The sequence below is a fragment of the Castor canadensis genome, chromosome 7 (genome assembly GCF_047511655.1).
Source record: "Castor canadensis chromosome 7, mCasCan1.hap1v2, whole genome shotgun sequence".
Classification (NCBI taxonomy): Eukaryota; Metazoa; Chordata; class Mammalia; order Rodentia; family Castoridae; genus Castor; species Castor canadensis.
Window position 1 is genome coordinate 60,282,074 of NC_133392.1, and position 17,354 is coordinate 60,299,427.

At 44.3% G+C, this 17,354-nt stretch overlaps 1 long non-coding RNA gene across 1 annotated transcript in view; it reads left to right on the forward strand.

The window, feature by feature from the left end:
* The first annotated feature begins 2,642 nt into the window (after positions 1-2,642).
* LOC141424627 (uncharacterized) overlaps positions 2,643-17,354 on the forward strand; it is a 74,050-nt gene continuing 59,338 nt past the window's right edge. The window contains exon 1 of the long non-coding RNA XR_012449500.1: positions 2,643-2,829. This is a non-coding gene — a long non-coding RNA (uncharacterized lncRNA). The remainder of the gene's footprint in view (positions 2,830-17,354) is intronic.

A 17,354-nucleotide genomic window follows, 5' to 3' on the forward strand; every position in this document is an offset into this window, starting at 1 on the left:
GTAAACTGGGACCACTTAGTTCCTTAGACCATGAAGTTATGAGGGCAGGCTCATTTCATCTTAACTGCAGTGGTTTTCAAATGTTTTAGGAACAAAATTGAGGACCAAAGTACATGACTGAAGTACTTTTACTTATGTGTATCATATCTATTTAATTTTTAATTAGGGGTGCACGAGTGTAATCCTAGCACTTGGGAAGCTGAGGCAGGAGGATCATGAGTTCATGGTCAGCCTGGGCTGCAGAGTGAGTTCAAGGTCAGGCAGGGCTATATACTGAGACCCTGCCTCAAAAAACCAATAAATATAGGCAGAAGGCATGGATCAAGTGGTAGAGCACCTGCTAGCAAGCACAAGGCCCTGAGTTGAAACCCTATTACCAAAAAATTCCCCCCAAACAAGCAGCTCTTATATTATTTCATCAATGCACTTAAAAAGTAAGCCCACTACATGTTAAAGTAAGTAATATATTTTGTGAAAATTACATATTTTCAAAACACAAACGTTCAGTGGGAAGAATGGCATGGTTTTACATTTTGGCGAATCTCTTTTCTGCCTGGCTTAATGGAATACAAACTGGATTCTCATGACGGGGTGAGCATTTACACTGTTCCCACAGGTTGTTTTTGGTTGGAGTCTATGGAGAAAACTTGGCCCTGTGTAGATATGTGATTGGAAAAGGGAGAACCTCGCAGAGCCCCTGAAATGATCTTGTGGACCCCAGAGGACATTAGCCTCTACTTCAAGAGCCATTGCCTTTCAGCAGTGGCTTAAGCCTTTCAGAGTTTTCCTCACCATCACATAACAGCTGAAGAAGCCAACAGCTCCCACCTGGGCATGATGGAAAAGTCTTCTGCTGACATGTTGCAAGAGGCGTGGCTGGGCACCAGGTCTCCTGACACCTGCTGCCCCGGTTCCACTGCTGAAGGATGGGAGACTCGTGCCCGATGCTGGAGGACATGCCCCTGAGCTCCTCTAATGAAGGCCTATTGGGGAAATGCTGCATTTTTATTTATCGGAAAATATTTCTTTCTTGAGCCTTTATTCTTAAAAGATATCTTTGCTGAATATTTGTTTTTGTTCTGATGGTTAAGTTTTCATACCACTTTGAAGGTAGTTCACCCCATCTTTTGGTGTCCATCGTAGCTGATGGTCAGCTAGCAATTGAACTACTTTTTCTGTAGGGCACCAGTCTTTTTTCTCTGGCTGCTCTTAAGATGTTCTCTTTGTCTTTAGTGGTCTAAGACCGTCTTTCAGTGTGACTTGGTCTGGGTTTCTTTTTATCCTTCCTGTTGGATATATATGTTGGCTTTGAATTTATGTCTTTAATCAGTTGTGGAAAATTCTCAAGCATTCTTTCTTCAAATATTCCCTCCTTTCTATTTTTTTTTCTTTTTGATGGTACTAGGGTTTGAACTCAGGGCCTTGCTAGGCAAGCGTTCTATCACTTGAGCCACTCTGCCAGCTCCCTTCTTCTATTACTTCTCTCATGCAAGTGCTAACCAGGTCCGACCCTGCTCAGCTTCTGCGATCAGATGAGATTAGGGGCATTCAGGGTGGTGCAGCCATAGACTCTTCTATTCTTTCTATTGTTTCCTTCCAGGACTCCGATTACACCTACTTCATACTTTCTCACTTTATTGTTCACATCTCTGAATCTTTCAGCATTCTCTCTCTTTCATGTATTGAGGGCCATTTCTTCAGATCTGTCTTCTAGTTCATGAGTTATCTTTTCAACTATTCTGCTACCTAACCCAGTAGCTATCTGATCAGTTTGTTTTTCACAATAAGGGTGCTAAGACAACATAGTGTGGGAAATTCTTTGTTTTGCAGACTACCCTATAAATCACAAGACTTTTAGCATCCTTTGGCTCCACCCACTGAAAGTCCTAGTTCAGATTTGTGCCCCATACCTTGCCAAATAAAACAAGGGGAGGACAGGAAGTACCATCCTCACTGAGAACACTTTGAGGGCAAGTAAACACTAAGTTTGAGCCAGTGTGTATCAGTCAGTGCAGGCTACAACAGCAAAATACACAAATTGTGTGGTTTACAAACAGAAACTTGTTATCTCACAGTTCTGGAGGCTGGGAAGTGTAAGATTAAGGTGCTGGTGGATTTGGTTCCCAGTGAGGCCTGTCTGCCTCACTTTCTCCGTGTCCTTGCATGGTAGGGAGAAAGCCCTCTTCCTCTTCTTATGAAGCCACCAATCTTATTGGACAAGACCCTATCCTTATAACTCTACTTAATTACTTCCTGAGATTCTGATCTCCAAATACAATCACATTGGAGACAATGTGAATTTGGGAACACAATTGAATCTATAACACAAAGCAAATAAAAATGAGAATTTTAGTACCTTAGACATGCAAGGTTACATACCACATGGAGAGGCAGACCTAGAACTATGGTTTAAAATAAAAATAAATTAATTGGAGAAGACACTGGATTTAAAGCATAATCTTCAAACTTCAAGGAATAAAAATCTATTTGTGAAAATAGTATAAAAATCTTACGGTTTGAAAAACAAAGGATTAAATAACAATTTGACATATATGGAGAAAAACTGCTGCAGACTATTCTAGCTCAAGGCCAAGGAATAGTAGCCTTCTTGATGTTATAGAAGTGTAAGCTACTGGGGCCAGGGGTGGAGCTCAGTGGAGCGCGCTTGCCTGGCATGTGTGAGGCCCTTGCTTCCATTCCCAGTGCCAGCTACTGTGTCTCCCCAGCTGCTGGGAACTCATAGAGAACGCTGAGAGGTGCACAGCACAGCATCGCCTTTGCCTGTGTGTGAACTAGCTGGTGCATGCTCCACGCCGCTACCTCCTTCATGTATGTAGTTAAGAGCTATGCCTTATCTTTAAAAACTTCTCATTTTGAGATATTTTTAGATTTATAGAAGAGTTGCAGAGATAGGACAGAGCATCTCCTACATGCTTCTCTTAGCTTTCCCTATGTTAATAGCTTACATCGCTATGGTATGCTTCTCAAAGCTAAGGCATTAATATTGGTACAAGACCATTCACTATAGATTTTATTTGTATTTTCTGTTTTCCATCAATGTTGTGATTTTTTTCTGTTCTGGGGTCCAGTCAATGACACCACATTGTATTTAGTTGTCATGTCTCTTTAGGTCCTCAGTCTGTGCTAGTTTTTCAGCCTTTCTTTGTTTTTCATGGTCTCTATACTATCTTTTTTTAGTGGGGGGATTTGAACTCAGGACTTTGCATTTGCAAACCGTGTGCCCCACTGCCTCAAACCTTGATCCTCCTGATCTCAGCCTCCCAAATAGCTAGGATTGTAGGTTTGAGCCACCAGAACCTGGCCTTCCTTCCTTCCTTCCTTTCTTTTTTGAGCCAGGTCTTGCTCTATAGCCCAGGCCTCCTGGGCACTGGGATTGCAGGCATGTACCACCACTCCTGGCCCTGAATTCATACGCATGACCTGTGAGCAGAGATTTGCTGCTCTGCCAATGTGCTCTTTCTTCTGTAGTTTTGCCCATTTATTTTAGCACTCATCAGCGCTTTTGCCTGCAGTGATTCTTACTGTCATGTTCTAAAGGTGTTTTCCTATTTCCCTCATTCATCATTTATTAATTAGAATTTGTCTGTAAGAAAGGGTTCTCTCCATCATGAGAAACAGTTGTTTGTGAGTAACAGTAGCTTTTTGCTTTTTATTGATGAATTGTATCCCATAGTATGGATATGCCATGATTTGTTTGCCCGTTCACTTGTTGTAGACTGTGGTCATTTCCAGGCTGGGCTGATTACGAATAATGTCGTTCTGAACATCCATGTGCAAATCTTGGTGTGGACTTACATCTCCATTTCTCTTGAGCAAATACCTAGGAGAAGAATGACTGGGTTGTATAATACCTATGTACATAAACATATGTATTGTACACAATAGAAAGTGACAGACTTTCAAGAAATTGACAAACTTTCTTCCAAAGTAGATGTTCCTATCAGCAACTTACAAGAGTTCCAGTTGCTTCACACCCTCATCAATTGCAGTATTTTAATTTCCATCATTTGAGAAGTCTGAAGTGGTAACTCAGCTCAATGTAGCTTTAAATTGCATTTTTCTGAGACTAATGAAGTTAAGTAGTTTTTTCATGTGTTTATTGGTCATTTCTGTATTTTCTTTGGTGAAATGTCTATTTGATATTTTCCCTATGTTTTAATGGGTTGCTTGTTTTCTTGGTATGATTTCTGAGAACTCTATATATTCAGGATGCAATTCCTTTGTTGGATATGTATTGTATTCTCTTCTACTGGATGACTCGCCTTTTCATTTTCAAATTTAATTAGATCCAGTTAATGAATTTCTTCTTTTATGGTTTATGCTTTTTATCTTTCACCTCAATGTCATAAGGACTGTCTCCTGTATATTCTTCCAGAAGTTTTAGTTTTTGTATGTCATTTGAGTATTTTGTACAGAGTGCAAAGCTGTGAGGTAGAGGTTGGGATTTGTTTGATATGGCTGTCCAATTGTTCCGGCACCATTTGTTTAAAAGACTATTTTTGCACATTAAAGTATCTTAGAACCTTTGTCAAAATTTATTGTCATATGTGTTTGGATTTATTTCTGGACTTTCTATTCTGTTTTATTAATTTATATAAATAAATAAAATATAAATATATATAAAACATAAATATATATATTAAATATATATAAATATACATATATATCCATACTTATGCTAATATCACATGGTCTTGATTAGTATAGCTTTAAAATAATTTTTTTTCAAAACTGTCTTGGTTATTCCATATTCTTGGCATTTCTACATAAAACTTAGAAGCAGCTTGTTAATTTCTATGAAAAATTATTCTAGGATTTTATTAGGTTTGCATTAAATCTACTGATCAATTTAGGAATGATTGAATCTTCTGATTTATTATGATTATTCCATTTTTGGTGGTTTTCAGTATATAGGTCTTACACACAATTCATGGGTTTATTTCTAAATATCTTTGGATGCTATTTGAAGTGTCATTTTTCCATTTAAGTTTCCAGCAGATCATTGTTAGTATGTAGAAATGTAATTGACTTTTACATATAAGTCTGTGTCCTGCAATCTTACTTACCTCATTTATCATTCTAGCAACTGCTTTATTGTTTGTTCAAAATTTCTATTTTGCACAATTACATTGCCTAAAAGTAAATATGGTTGTACTTTTTTTCTAATCTGGATGATTTTAATCCTAACTTCTACCAGCTAGGATCACCAGTAAAATGCTGAATAGAAATGACAGGAGGAGACATGGTCATCAATAAATGATGCTAACCTAATTGCATAGCTGTATGAAAACAAACAAACAAACAAATCCCCAAAGCATCAGTGAGTCTTAGCCTTGTGTGGGTTTTGGGAATTTTCAGTTTATGTCTTTCTGGTAAATAATTGTTCTTTCCTGGATGTTGTTCATTGTTCAGTCTTGGGTTTCCATCTATGCTGCACAGACAAACTTAGCCAAAGATTCAAAGGACTCCAGGCAGATTTGGGAGTCCTTTTTCTGCATGACTTCATTTTCTTTGCCCTTGCAAACTGTAGGTAACATGCCCTACCCCAAACTTCAAGTTCTACCTCTTTAGCTCACAGAGACAACAGGATTCTGTTTGGATCCCTCCAGTCTCTCCTGCATTCCAGAAATTGCCTCCATGCAGAAAATTGAGGTGAAGTTGATGTCATTTGTTTCTCTTCTATCAGTCCTGAGTTGCTTGCTATCTCACATCTGAAAGCAGTTGTTCCATATAATCCACCAATTCCAGTTTCGTAGTTGTTTACAGAAGAAAGTCTGACCTTGTCACTTTTTCGTGGTGGAAAGCAGAAGTCCTGGTCATTTTTCATAGTCTCGTATTCCTTGCTCATTTTGCAGGGGTTGTGGGTGAGTTCCATCTTGTATTTCTTTAAATATTTCAAGCATAGTTATTTAGTTGTCTCTGTTTGAAGATTCTAACATTTGTAGTCCTTAAGGATCAAGTGTGTGCATATTTGAGTGTTTGGTAATTTTTGATTGTGAGCTCACATTTTGTTAAACTTAATCTTTGAACACCACAAGAGCCTCAACTGGGAATGTCTTCCTTCAGAGATGATGTGTGCTTGTTTGGAAGTCAGAGAAGTACTTCTGACCAGAAACCCATCCCAGGCTTAATTTAGGACGGTCAAATTCAGTTCCTCTAACTTGGAGGTGACTCTTTTGGGTATTGCCAATAAACATATTTATGAAAGGTCAGTATCACCCTTCAGTTTCTACTCCTCATGTGTTATTCTTTCTTTTCCTGAGGATTTCCCTAACATTCTCTTCTTTCCTTCCTTCCTTCCTTCCTTTCTTCCTCTCTCTCTCTCTCTCTCTTTTGGAAGCACTGGGGTTTGAACTCAGGGCCTCATGCTTTCTAGGTAGGCACTCTTACTGCTTGAGCCACTCTAGCAGTTTTCCCTAACAGTCTGCAAATTCAGAAATATGTTCAAAAGTGTGCATTGTACTTTATCCAGGATCTAGTTCTTTAGCAAGAAGGTCTGTGCAATTTTTCTGTAAGGCTGAAGTTAGAAGTCCTAGCCATTCACTCCGTCCATCCTTCACTTATCCACCCATGCATCTTTTCTTTATTCCTTTCTCATTCTCCTTTGACCAACTATGCTGCTTCCAGACCCCTGCAAGATGTTTCAGAGAAAACCCTTCTTTTTCAGAAGTGACAGAGCTAAGGAAACACCTCTAACACCCTGACCTTCCTTTTAAAATCCCTTCCTCACTTGCCAGCTATCCCTTCTTGCCCAGCCAGCCAGCCTCTATCTTGGCCCCAGACAGGCTAAAGCTCCCTGTTGGCTCCATCCCATGACCTGGACCTCTGTAGGCCCAGAGCCACCCTGGACCTGAAGCTGATGGGGCTGTGAGAAGGAGGGAGGCCAGAAGTAGGAGTGGGAACACCAGAATGGAGACCCCCTGGGATGCTTGGTCTTGAAACAGAATCAGCAGGTGCAGCTGGGGCCAGAGAAGCCCTAGCAACATATGCTCCCAGTCCCAGAACAAGCCTTGCTTGTTAAAAGAGGAAAACAAAACATCCCATCTTTCTCTGCATGCAGTGAGTGCATCTTTGAAGCAGTGTGACTCGTGGAGGGTCCAGGCAGCGGCTGACACTTTATGTGTTTGGTCAGGCTGCCTGCCAGCCGGTGCCTGTCTCCTGTGTCCCCTCAGTCCTGTGTCTGTGGCAGTAAATCACCAGCATGCTTGCTCTCAGGGGGAAGAGGTCTGGGATGTCCTGGGCTGCACAGAAAGAGGGCTCCCACACAAGCAGCTTCTGTGGCTGTAAGGATTTGGAGGAGAAGGTGGCAGGGAAGGTGACTTCTCATAGGTGGTTTGGAGGTGTAGCCAGGATAGAGATCCACTCAGCTAGATTGTAAAAAACCACTCCCCACCTTTAAACTAGGGTGACTCAATACATTGCACTCGGGGGACGGCTGGATGGCTTCACCTCATAGTCTTTCCCAGAGTGCTCTCTTTCCACAGGGGCCAGGTGTGGGGGCTGTGTTTTGTTGCAAAGGAATGACAGTGGCAGAACTCCAAGGGGAGAAAATGATGGTCACACTTCATCCGAATGGCGATGCTGTGTGATCGTGTTTCAACAATTTCATGCCTTGAGCCTCTGGGTCTTGGCCTGGACCAACACAACTCCTGTTTTGGTCTGTCTGTTCAGCCCAGAATTCCCAGAGGACTTGGGGTTTCCACTGCTCTGGAAGTTTCTCTCCCCTCTCTCATCTCACCTGAGTGAAAGAGGCAGCTGGGAGCTCCCTCCCTGACCCGGTCCAGTGACCTGGAGCTTGTCTGAGGACAGTGGGAATGAGGTGCTAACGCCTAGTCTTGAATAGATTTTCCCCAAGGTCCACACATCTGGTTTCCATTTTCCTCTGGAGCAGGCCCAATGAGCAAAGCCTTCTCTTTATAGCTCTTGGAAAATTGTGTCCAAAGGCTGGATTCAGGCCATCCTCCATCCCCAGTTCACCAGGGACCTTCCTCAGGGACCTTTGGCTGGAAACCCAGGGAATACCTGGGAGGAAGGTTGGTTCTGAATCTGAGCGGGGGAGTAGGAGTGGGGTTGGTGGAGAGTTGGTTCCTTGAGATAGGGGAAAGTCAGGACCATCTAAGAAGAAAGGAGGAGTTGGTGAGCAAGAGGGAACCAGAGTGTCAACTTCTCAGGCTATGAGGATATGTCAGGTCACCCTCATTCTGTGGCAGGCTGGGATAGGAGAACCCAATCCCATCTTCAGCCTTCTTACTGTCACCCAACCCTTGAGCACAGAGAGAGATAGAACAAGGGCCCTGTGGCGATGGGGTGGTAGATACTGGGGTCAGATTCTGCTTTAAGAGATGTCAGGGTCATAGAAACAATGAATGTGCCATGCTCACTGACCAGGGATCCCCTAGCACCCATAGCGTGAGGCAGTGCACTGTGGTGGTCAGGAGTACTGGCTTTGGGGTCTCACCAGCTGGGATGAATCTTGACCCTGTGTCACCCTGGGTGGGTCATGAAAGCTCTTTGAGCCAGTTTATTATACAAAGAGGGGGTAATAAGGAAAAATTGAGTTGGATAAACACAAGTAAATATTCAATTTAGCATGTTGAAAATCACTAATAAATGGTGGCAGACATCTATTATCCATGTATTAACCCACCTACCCACTGAGCCATCCATCTACCACCCACCTATTGAACAATCCATCCACCCATCCATCCATTCATCCATCCATCCATTCTTCCACCTGTTGAGCCATGAGCCAGCTTTCTTTCTTTCTTTCCTTCCTTCCTTCCTTCCTTCCTTCCTTCCTTCCTTCCTTCCTTCCTTCCTTCCTTCCTTCCTTCCTTCCTTCTATTCAATCTATATGATGGAAGGGATCTTAGAGTCCATCTGGTCCACTAGGTCTCATACCTGGGAAGTTTGTCAGCTGTGTGATCCTGGACCCTCCCTTGGGGGGGTCCTAATTAATGAATCTGTCATAGGGCATGTTAGACAAGCTTCCCAAGTCATGCTGGTGCAGGTGTTCCTCACACCCCTCTCAAGAAACATTGGCCAACTACTTCACCTCATTTCATTAGGAAGGAACCTGAGGCAGAAAGGGTGACTTCCTCAGTTGTGTTACCTCAGTTGTGTTACAATTAGGACTAGGAATTCTATCTGAGCTCTGTCTTCTCCCCCTCCCTACTGTCTCTGTGAGTGAGATGTTTGGGGGCGAGTATGACCAAGAGGCCCCAGAGGGCTGCTAGCAGCCCCTTCCACCTCCTTTCCTCCCCCTTCCCTCCCACACCACCCTGACCCCTACACTAGGCCTGCTGGGGACCAGGGATTTATTCCTCTGCTCCAGCTTTCTGCCCTTTATTTCCTGCTTTATTTATGTCCCTTGCCTTTCATCTCCCGCCTGGCTGGTGCGCAAGGCCCATTATGTCTCTTTGACTGTGGCCACATCAATCTCTAGTCCTGGGAGCTGAGCCCCCCAGCCCATCCTCATCATTTATTTTCCAGGTCTCCCTGAGGCCCAGCGGCAGCTGCCCATGTGTGTGGATGACCTGACTGGCATTCTCCTCAGAGAGGGCCATTGTGAGGCTGCCTTGGGACCGTCGGGTCAGACAGGCCATGGAGTGCTTGTCTGGGTCCCAGGAGTGAAGTGACCTTTCACGAAGTAGAATGTCAGTTGGAGACAGCAATCTGGCTATCAGGACTTCATGGTCCTGGACTGGACTTGGCCAGTGACTCTCTGGGTGATTAGACTGCAGTTTTTTCACCTGGAAGATGGGGGTAGGGGTGAGTGAGATGATCCAGAGAGTCCCTTCAGGGCTCAGAGGTGAGGCAAGGGCTCCCCAAACTGTGTTTATAATCTGATAAACATTCATGAATAAGGTATAGGATGTTGAATAGTAGCCCCTAAAAGATATGCCCAGGTTCTGACCCCAGGACTTGTGAGTGTGATCTTGTTAGGAAAACACCACATAACAAAGTTAAGGGGCTCAAGATGAGACCATCCTGGCTTTAGGGTGGGCCCCAATTCCAGCAGTGAGTAAGGGGGGGCACAAGTGTGAGGGCTAGCGAAGCCAGAGGTTATACAGACTGGGGTCACACAGCCTCAAGCCAAGCAACGCCTTCCAGCTTCTGGAAGAGACAAGGAAGAATTCTCTTCTTCCCCAGGAGCTTCAGAGGAAGCACAGTCTTGCCAACTCCTTGACTTCAGACCTCTGGCCTCCAAAACTGTTGGAATAAATTTTTTGTAAGGGTGTGTGATATGTATGCAGCTTTGGGAAGGTAAAACAAGAGGGAAGCAGGCTGGGTGCCTGTGGTTCACACCTATAATCCTAGTTGCTCAGGAGGCAGAGATCAGGAGGATCAAAGTTTAAAGGAATGTCTAAAATTAAAAAAATAAAATAAAATAAAGCCAGCCCGGGCAAATAGTTCACGAGATCCTATCTCAAAAAAAAAAAAAAATCACAAAAAACGGCTGGTGGAGTGGCTCAAGGTATAAGCCCTGAGTTCAAACTACAGTGCCACAAAAAAAGAAGGAAACACTTCTTTGCTGTAGAAATTGTCAGAGCCATTAGTAGCTACGATGCATGAGAAAGCCCTGGGGTGCAGGGCAGAGAGGTGACATGAAGCATCTGACCAAGGCACCTTTTGAGACCTGGGTTCTGACAAACACACTTTGGGGAGGCAGAACTATGACTTGGTGGGAAGGGGGACCTATCCAGGCTGACTTCTCCTGGAATGGATGATACAGCAAAGTTAGGGCCCTGCCCTAGGTGCCAGGCAGAGAGAAATTTAAGACTCTAGGCAAGGGAAGTCAACATGCGGCAAGATCTCCTCCCAGAGGGGTTTGGGCTGGAGGGTTGAGGAGAGGGGCTGCTGGAGGTAAGGGCTCCCCCTAGTTTACCTTCCCAGCCTCTAGACAAGGCCTGTCACCTCCTCTAAAGTCCTCTCCTACCTGCCAAAGATGGGGCAGAAGGCTCCTGCTCCCTAGATTCTCCACTCTGAAGAGCTAGGCTTGTTTGGTAGCCAGGGAGCGAAGTATTAATGATAATTATAACACTGATTCCAGATATGGTTTATTGAGATTACTAAGTGTTATTAATTTATTCCTCAAACCCTATTAGTCCATTTTGTATACAAGAGAAGAGAGGCACAGAGAGGTTGAGTAGCTAGCTCCAAATCACACATGAGAGATCCGGGATTCAAACCCAGATTGTCTGGCTGCTCTTAACTATGATATCACACTGTCTTTCCCCGGATATAGGGACTCTGGGGATGGGGAAGGATGACTGGGAGGCAATGTTCACTCCCGCATGCATTCACTCAACATTATAGCCTGCCTCTGTCCTACCAGTTGCTGGGCTGATCTCTCAGGTCAAAGCATGGAGCCTGGGAATCCCTGGCTTCAGTGAGCCTGGTGGGAGAGGCAGTCAGGACACCAGAGATGACAGTGATCACAGTGCTGAGAACAATTGCCACAGGCTGTTGTCAGGGATGTCTAAGCCAACCTCAGCACTCAGCTTTCTCTTTTGCTAACTGAACTAGGTTTACAAGAGCAAATAGGAGTCAGCCCAGCGGGAAAAAGGTGTGAGAACCTGAAGCAAGTGCTGTTTTTGAGCACTGAGTCCACTGGGCCAGCACAGAGAGGATGGGATGGGCTGGGTGTGGATCCCTCAGCGACAGCCAGCAGGGTAGAGGCAGGCCAGGATTCTGATGTGGGGACAGATGACACACCCAGTTTCCATTCTCAAGTGCTGCTCCCTCTGCCAAGCCACGATAGCTCCATTTATCTGCCCACTGTAGCCCAGACATTGTGCTAAGCAGGCCGTAGTAAGCCATCACACCATGCTGTGTGGTACTGCCAACTCCATTTAGCGTGAAAGATCAAGGCTGCATGTGATCATACCATGGGTTGCACGTGGTCTGTTCCATCAAGACTTGTCTTTAACCAAGGTGACACTTCGCATGGTTAACAGGGGCCATCAGTTACAGCCTCCCAGGAGCCTGTCCAGTGTGTGCCAGCTGACGTCAACTCTGCTTCTACCCAAAACACACCCCTGGAATCATGAAGGGGAGAGTTGGCACTCAAAAATACAGATATCCCTTCTCTCATTATTGTTTGCATGGCTAACCATGGTTTGGGTTATGGTGTCATTCTGTTCCATTCCTCCCCATGCTCTCTTCCACATACATTTTTTCAGAGCTCATATTTACAGGCCATTTCGCTGCTCAAGAATCTTCAATGGCTCCCATTTGCCTTCAGGAAAACCCTCGCCTCTTCTCCCTGACGTTCAGCTCTCTCTGATGGTTCCACACTCCTCTGCAGGTGGATTTCTTTCCTCCCCTCAAAGTGGGCTCTTCTCCAGGCTGCTTCCCCTTTGTGTCTCCAGCATTGCATGTGCCTCTTGCTCTAGGCCTTTGCTGAGCCACTGGCTCCTGAAATACCTCCTCCTCTTTTTCATGGAATTGTCCTCTAGTCTAATAAAATCCCATCTCCACCACAAAGTCTTCAGAGCCTACCAGCCCTCAGTCACCCAGGTCTGAATATCTGCATTTCTCACCAGCTCCTGGGTGGTGTGGATGCTGCTGGTCCTGGGACTGGCTTGGGTACAAGGGCCAAGCATCTGGCACAGCCTCCAACCCTTGGTTCCCAGGGCTTGGACTTAAGAAAAACACCATGCCTGGTCCCACACCCAGTATCTCCTGTCATTGGGCCAAGGGTGCCAGGCATTGGTGTGTTTACAGTACTCTTCATAACAGACACTCTTTTGCTAGATGTTCCTTGCCTCAGCAGGTGGATGGAGAGCAGGGACCTGATCCCAGAGGCAAGGGGCAGCCTGGGGAAGCCAAAGCATCATGGGTGGGGTCCACTCACTCACTACTGGGAACTTTGAGGGCATCTAGGGAGGGGTGCCCACCGTGTACCACCCCAGCCACCAGGCATTTCTAAACCTAACACCACCACCCTATGGCACAGATTGATCACATCTTAGGAAGGATCGCCAGGGTGGCCTTGGAGCTGTTCTGTCAGGAGCTCCTGCCTCCAGCCACCAACCCAGCTGAGTACTAGCTGGGGAAGACTCCTTTCCTGGCACCCAGGAAATGCAGCTGAGTACAGTTAGAAGGCACAGGGCGCCCTCTGCTGGATGTTGGGGCTATTTCTCCCCCCAGGGATTCCCAGGAGGTTGGAGACCCATGGTTCAGAGGGTCTAGGTAGGGAAGGGTGCTGGTATCTATTGCCTCTAACTCCCCTGGGAATGTGAATGTCAAGGGAGGGGAGCACAAGGAAGGCTGTCTCATATTTCTTTTCTATGTCCAGATTCCAGGGTTCACAGAGGTGAAATCCAGGTCAGATGAGGGGTTGCAGATGGAGATTTTGGAGGGTGGGACACATTTACTCTGGCAGCCAAATCACAGAGATTCTTCCTGCTCTTCTACATTTTCCTTCTCATTATCATTGCCATGGGCATTGATCCGCAGTGGCTTGTGATTAGAGGCAACTGACTAAAGCCTGGCTTTGCTGTGCCCCCAGCAGGGCTCAGCAGCTCTGAGCACCCACAGTACCTGCTCTGGTCTCCTTTGTGGTATACAATGTACTGGGGTCCCTGTGGGTTCAGTGTTACCATGATGGGACTTAGAATGCAGTCTGGGGGGCGGGGCTGAGTCAGCATTCGGCTGGGGTCTAGGGTCATTCTAACTGGGTCAGGGGTCAGTCTGTGTCTGGTCACCAGGTAGGCATCTGTGGATAGGTCTGTCTCACTCGAGGCCAAGCTCATACATCTGTTCACAGCAAAGGAGACCTGTGTTGGAGTCCCAGTAGGAAAGAGAGAAAGTGGGGCCTGCCGGTTTCCCCAACTCCCCAGGACAACTGCCCCAAGTCTTCCTGATACTTACAGGCCAATAGTTCAGAGTCAGCTCACAGGGATGGAAGCCAGCCCCTTGGGTTTGATTTCACTGAAGGCCCAGCCCTATGGCTGTCCCAGGGTGCCCCACTGTAAGCTCTACTGGATTTCTTGGTCCAAAAAGACCAGGTGAAGGCGGGCAGTACTGAGGCAAGGGGCTCACATTACTTTGGGTGGAGAATTAGCATATTAACATGTGTGGTAAGTAATTGATGCTTCTGCAGATCAGGGCTGTGAAACTTGGGGTCCAAAGGAGGGTTTCACAGGCCCCTAGGTGAGGAGTTCACAAATGTACCTGGAATTGTATGTGATTTATGCATGTCTGTGGTCCCCATCAGATCAGAGGGCCATAAACCATCCCCACCCCTATAGTTTAGAATCCTTGCCTAAGCCATCCTAAGCCTTTAAAACACTTTTCTAGAGCCTTATTGAGGCATAACTGATGACCACAAACTGCACATATATTAAATGTCTGATTTGACAATGTGTATTTTGGGGGGGTCTGATTTCTTTTATTCAGTCTAATAATCTTAATAGCCAATGTGACATTGTGGATGTCAGTAGCACATCCTTTCTTTGGCTGAGTGGTATTCCATCACGTGGGAGTACAACTTTAACATCCACTCATCTGTTGATGGACAGATGAGTTGTTTCCAGTTTGGGGCTCTTAACAAATAACGTTGCTACAAACATTTATGAGAGTAGATATTTTTGTAGACATGTGCTATCCTTTTTCTTGAGTGAACACCTACGGATGAAAAGAAAACGGATGCTCTATTTATCATCTCACCAGTAGCATCTGAGAATTCCAGTTGCTCTCCTGTTGGCCCCTGCTTGCTATGGTAAATCTCAAGCCAGTTTTGTCTATTCTAGTGACCGGGTAGTATCTTGCTGTGCTTTTAATTTGCATTTTCCTAATAACAAATGATGCTGGGCATCTTTTCACATATTTATTTGTGTGTTTATGTATTTTCTTTGAAGTGTCTGCTCAAACAGCCCACTTAAAATTGGGTTGTTAAGAATTCTTTATGCAGTCTAGATACAAGGTCTTTGATGGATAAATAAAAGTATTGCAAATATCTTTGCCAGTGTGTGTTTACTTTCTCATTTTCATGGCTATATCTGTTAAAGAGCAAACCTTTCAATTTTTGGTGAAGCCCAATTTATTTATTTTTTCTTTTCTTTTTGTCCTTATTTTGCATCATATTTATAAAATCTTTGCCAAACTCAAAATCACTAATATTTCTTCTATATTTCCTTCTAGCAGTTTTTTAAATTTAGTGCTTACATTTAAGTCTATGAAACGCTAAGCTAATTTTTATACATGGGCAAATTATGAATCCAAGTTCTTTTTTCTTTCTCTTTTTCATCTTGATTTACCTTCCTGTCTCTGTCTATCTAATCGCTTCAGGGCCATTTGTTAAAAGCATTTTCCTTTACTTATTGTCTGGCACTTCAGCCAGAAATTAGTTACTTACATATATGTAGATCTACTTTTGACTCTTGACTACTTTCCATTGATCTGTTTGTCTGTCTTTAGTGCAATACCATACAGTCTCATTCTAGCTTTATAATAAGTCAAAAAATTAGATAGAATGAATCTTTCAATTTTGTTTTTCTTTTTCAAAATATTTTTGGCTATTCTAAGTCTTTTGTATTTCCACAAGATTTTAAAATCTATTTGTAAATTTCTACCAAAAAGTCTGCTGGGATTTTGATTGAGATTCCATAGAATCTATAGATCAATTTTGGGGAAAACAGACGTTCTTGCAGTATTCAGTCTTCCAGTCCATGAGCACAGCACATGTCTTCATTTATTTAGTCCTTTAATCTCTTTCACCAATGCTGTGTAGTCTTTGGTGTACAAATTTTACACATCTTTTGTTGGATTTATCTCTAAATATTTCACACATTTTCATGCTATTATAAATGATAGTGTTTTCAGTTTCAATTTCTAAAATTGTGACTAAGATATAAAAATGTAATTGATTTTTGTATATTGATTTTGAATTCCACAACTTCCTGTCTTTGTAATTGTAGGAGCTTATTAGAGATCCTACAGAATTGTCTATGTAGACTATCATATTATTTGCAAATAGGGCTTTTCCTCTTCTTTTTAAATCTAGATGCTTTTAATTTCCTTTTCTTGTCTTATTGCTCTGGCTACAACCTCAGTACAATGTCAAATAGGAATAGTAAGAGTAGACATCCTTGCTTGTCTCTAGTCATGGGAAGCGGGTGAGTTTTTAGACTTTCTCTCATCTTTGGCTTTTATTGACCTTAGTAAGCTCTAAGTAGTGTCCCTTTGAAACTGGTGGGGGGAACCTGGAGTTTGTCCTGAGCATTTTGTGTTCTTTATTTTCTGGTGTCTTGATAAGAAACCCAGGGAGGCTGTCAGTGCATTTAGAGCAAGGATGGTCAGCCCCCCACTCTGTAACTGGCATGGTGCTTAGTTCAGCAAATCCTCCTGCCTACCAGGTCACTGAATCATCCTCAGGGGGTCTGCATTGTCTCTTTGTTCCCTGTCCTCTACTTTCCTCTAAGACTAAAGGCAGCCCAGCTTCCCTCCTTTCCTTCTCTCCCTCTCCAGAAACCTGAATGGAAGGAGACATGAAAGAAAAGGGCTCAGGTTTCCAAGGCATCAGGTTACTTCAGCAGTGTCCTCATTCAAAAATAAACCTGAGAGGATGAGGAGAGGGGGTGACAGAGACAGGAGAGAGCTGTTAGCATAGCTCTGCTTCCAGGCTATATTTTTAGGGCTGGTATTTAGGCTTGGCCTGGGGACAAGGGGCTGGAAAATGCAAGGCATTTCCTCTTCCTGTCAGCTGATACACTGTGTGTGTGAGTGTGTGTGTAGGGCCCCTACCACCTTCCCACTTAGCACCTCCAGAATAGCAAACAGCATACACTTCCTCCAAGGCCTGCTCCAAGCCTGCCCCACTGGCCACAGCACTGCCAGTCCTGTCTCATCTTGGGCACTTCCAGTTCCTCCTCAGGTCCCTGTACCTGCAGAGGAATGAGCCCTTGCTCCCTTGGGCCAAGCACTGCTGTCACAGTGCTGAGCAGCTCAGCAGCCACGTGGGGGGTACTACACCCTCTGAGGTCCTGGGTGGGACATTTTTAGGAAGAATTAATGATGACATGACAGCTGATTTGTTCACTTATATATTCATGACATGAATATATAATTCTCACATGCCATGTGAGAATTATTTAACCCCTCTGGACCTCAGTTTTCCCATGGGGATGGTAGTGGAACCTGCTTTCTTTTTTGAGGGTGGGGAGAATGGGCACTACTGAAGTTTGAACTCAGGGCCTCACACTTGCCAAGCAGGTGCTCTACCACTTGAGCCATACCCCTAGCCCTTTTTTGCTTTAGTTATTTTTCAGGAAGGGTCTTGCATTTTTGCCTAGAGCTGACCTCAGACTGTTATCCTCCTACCTATG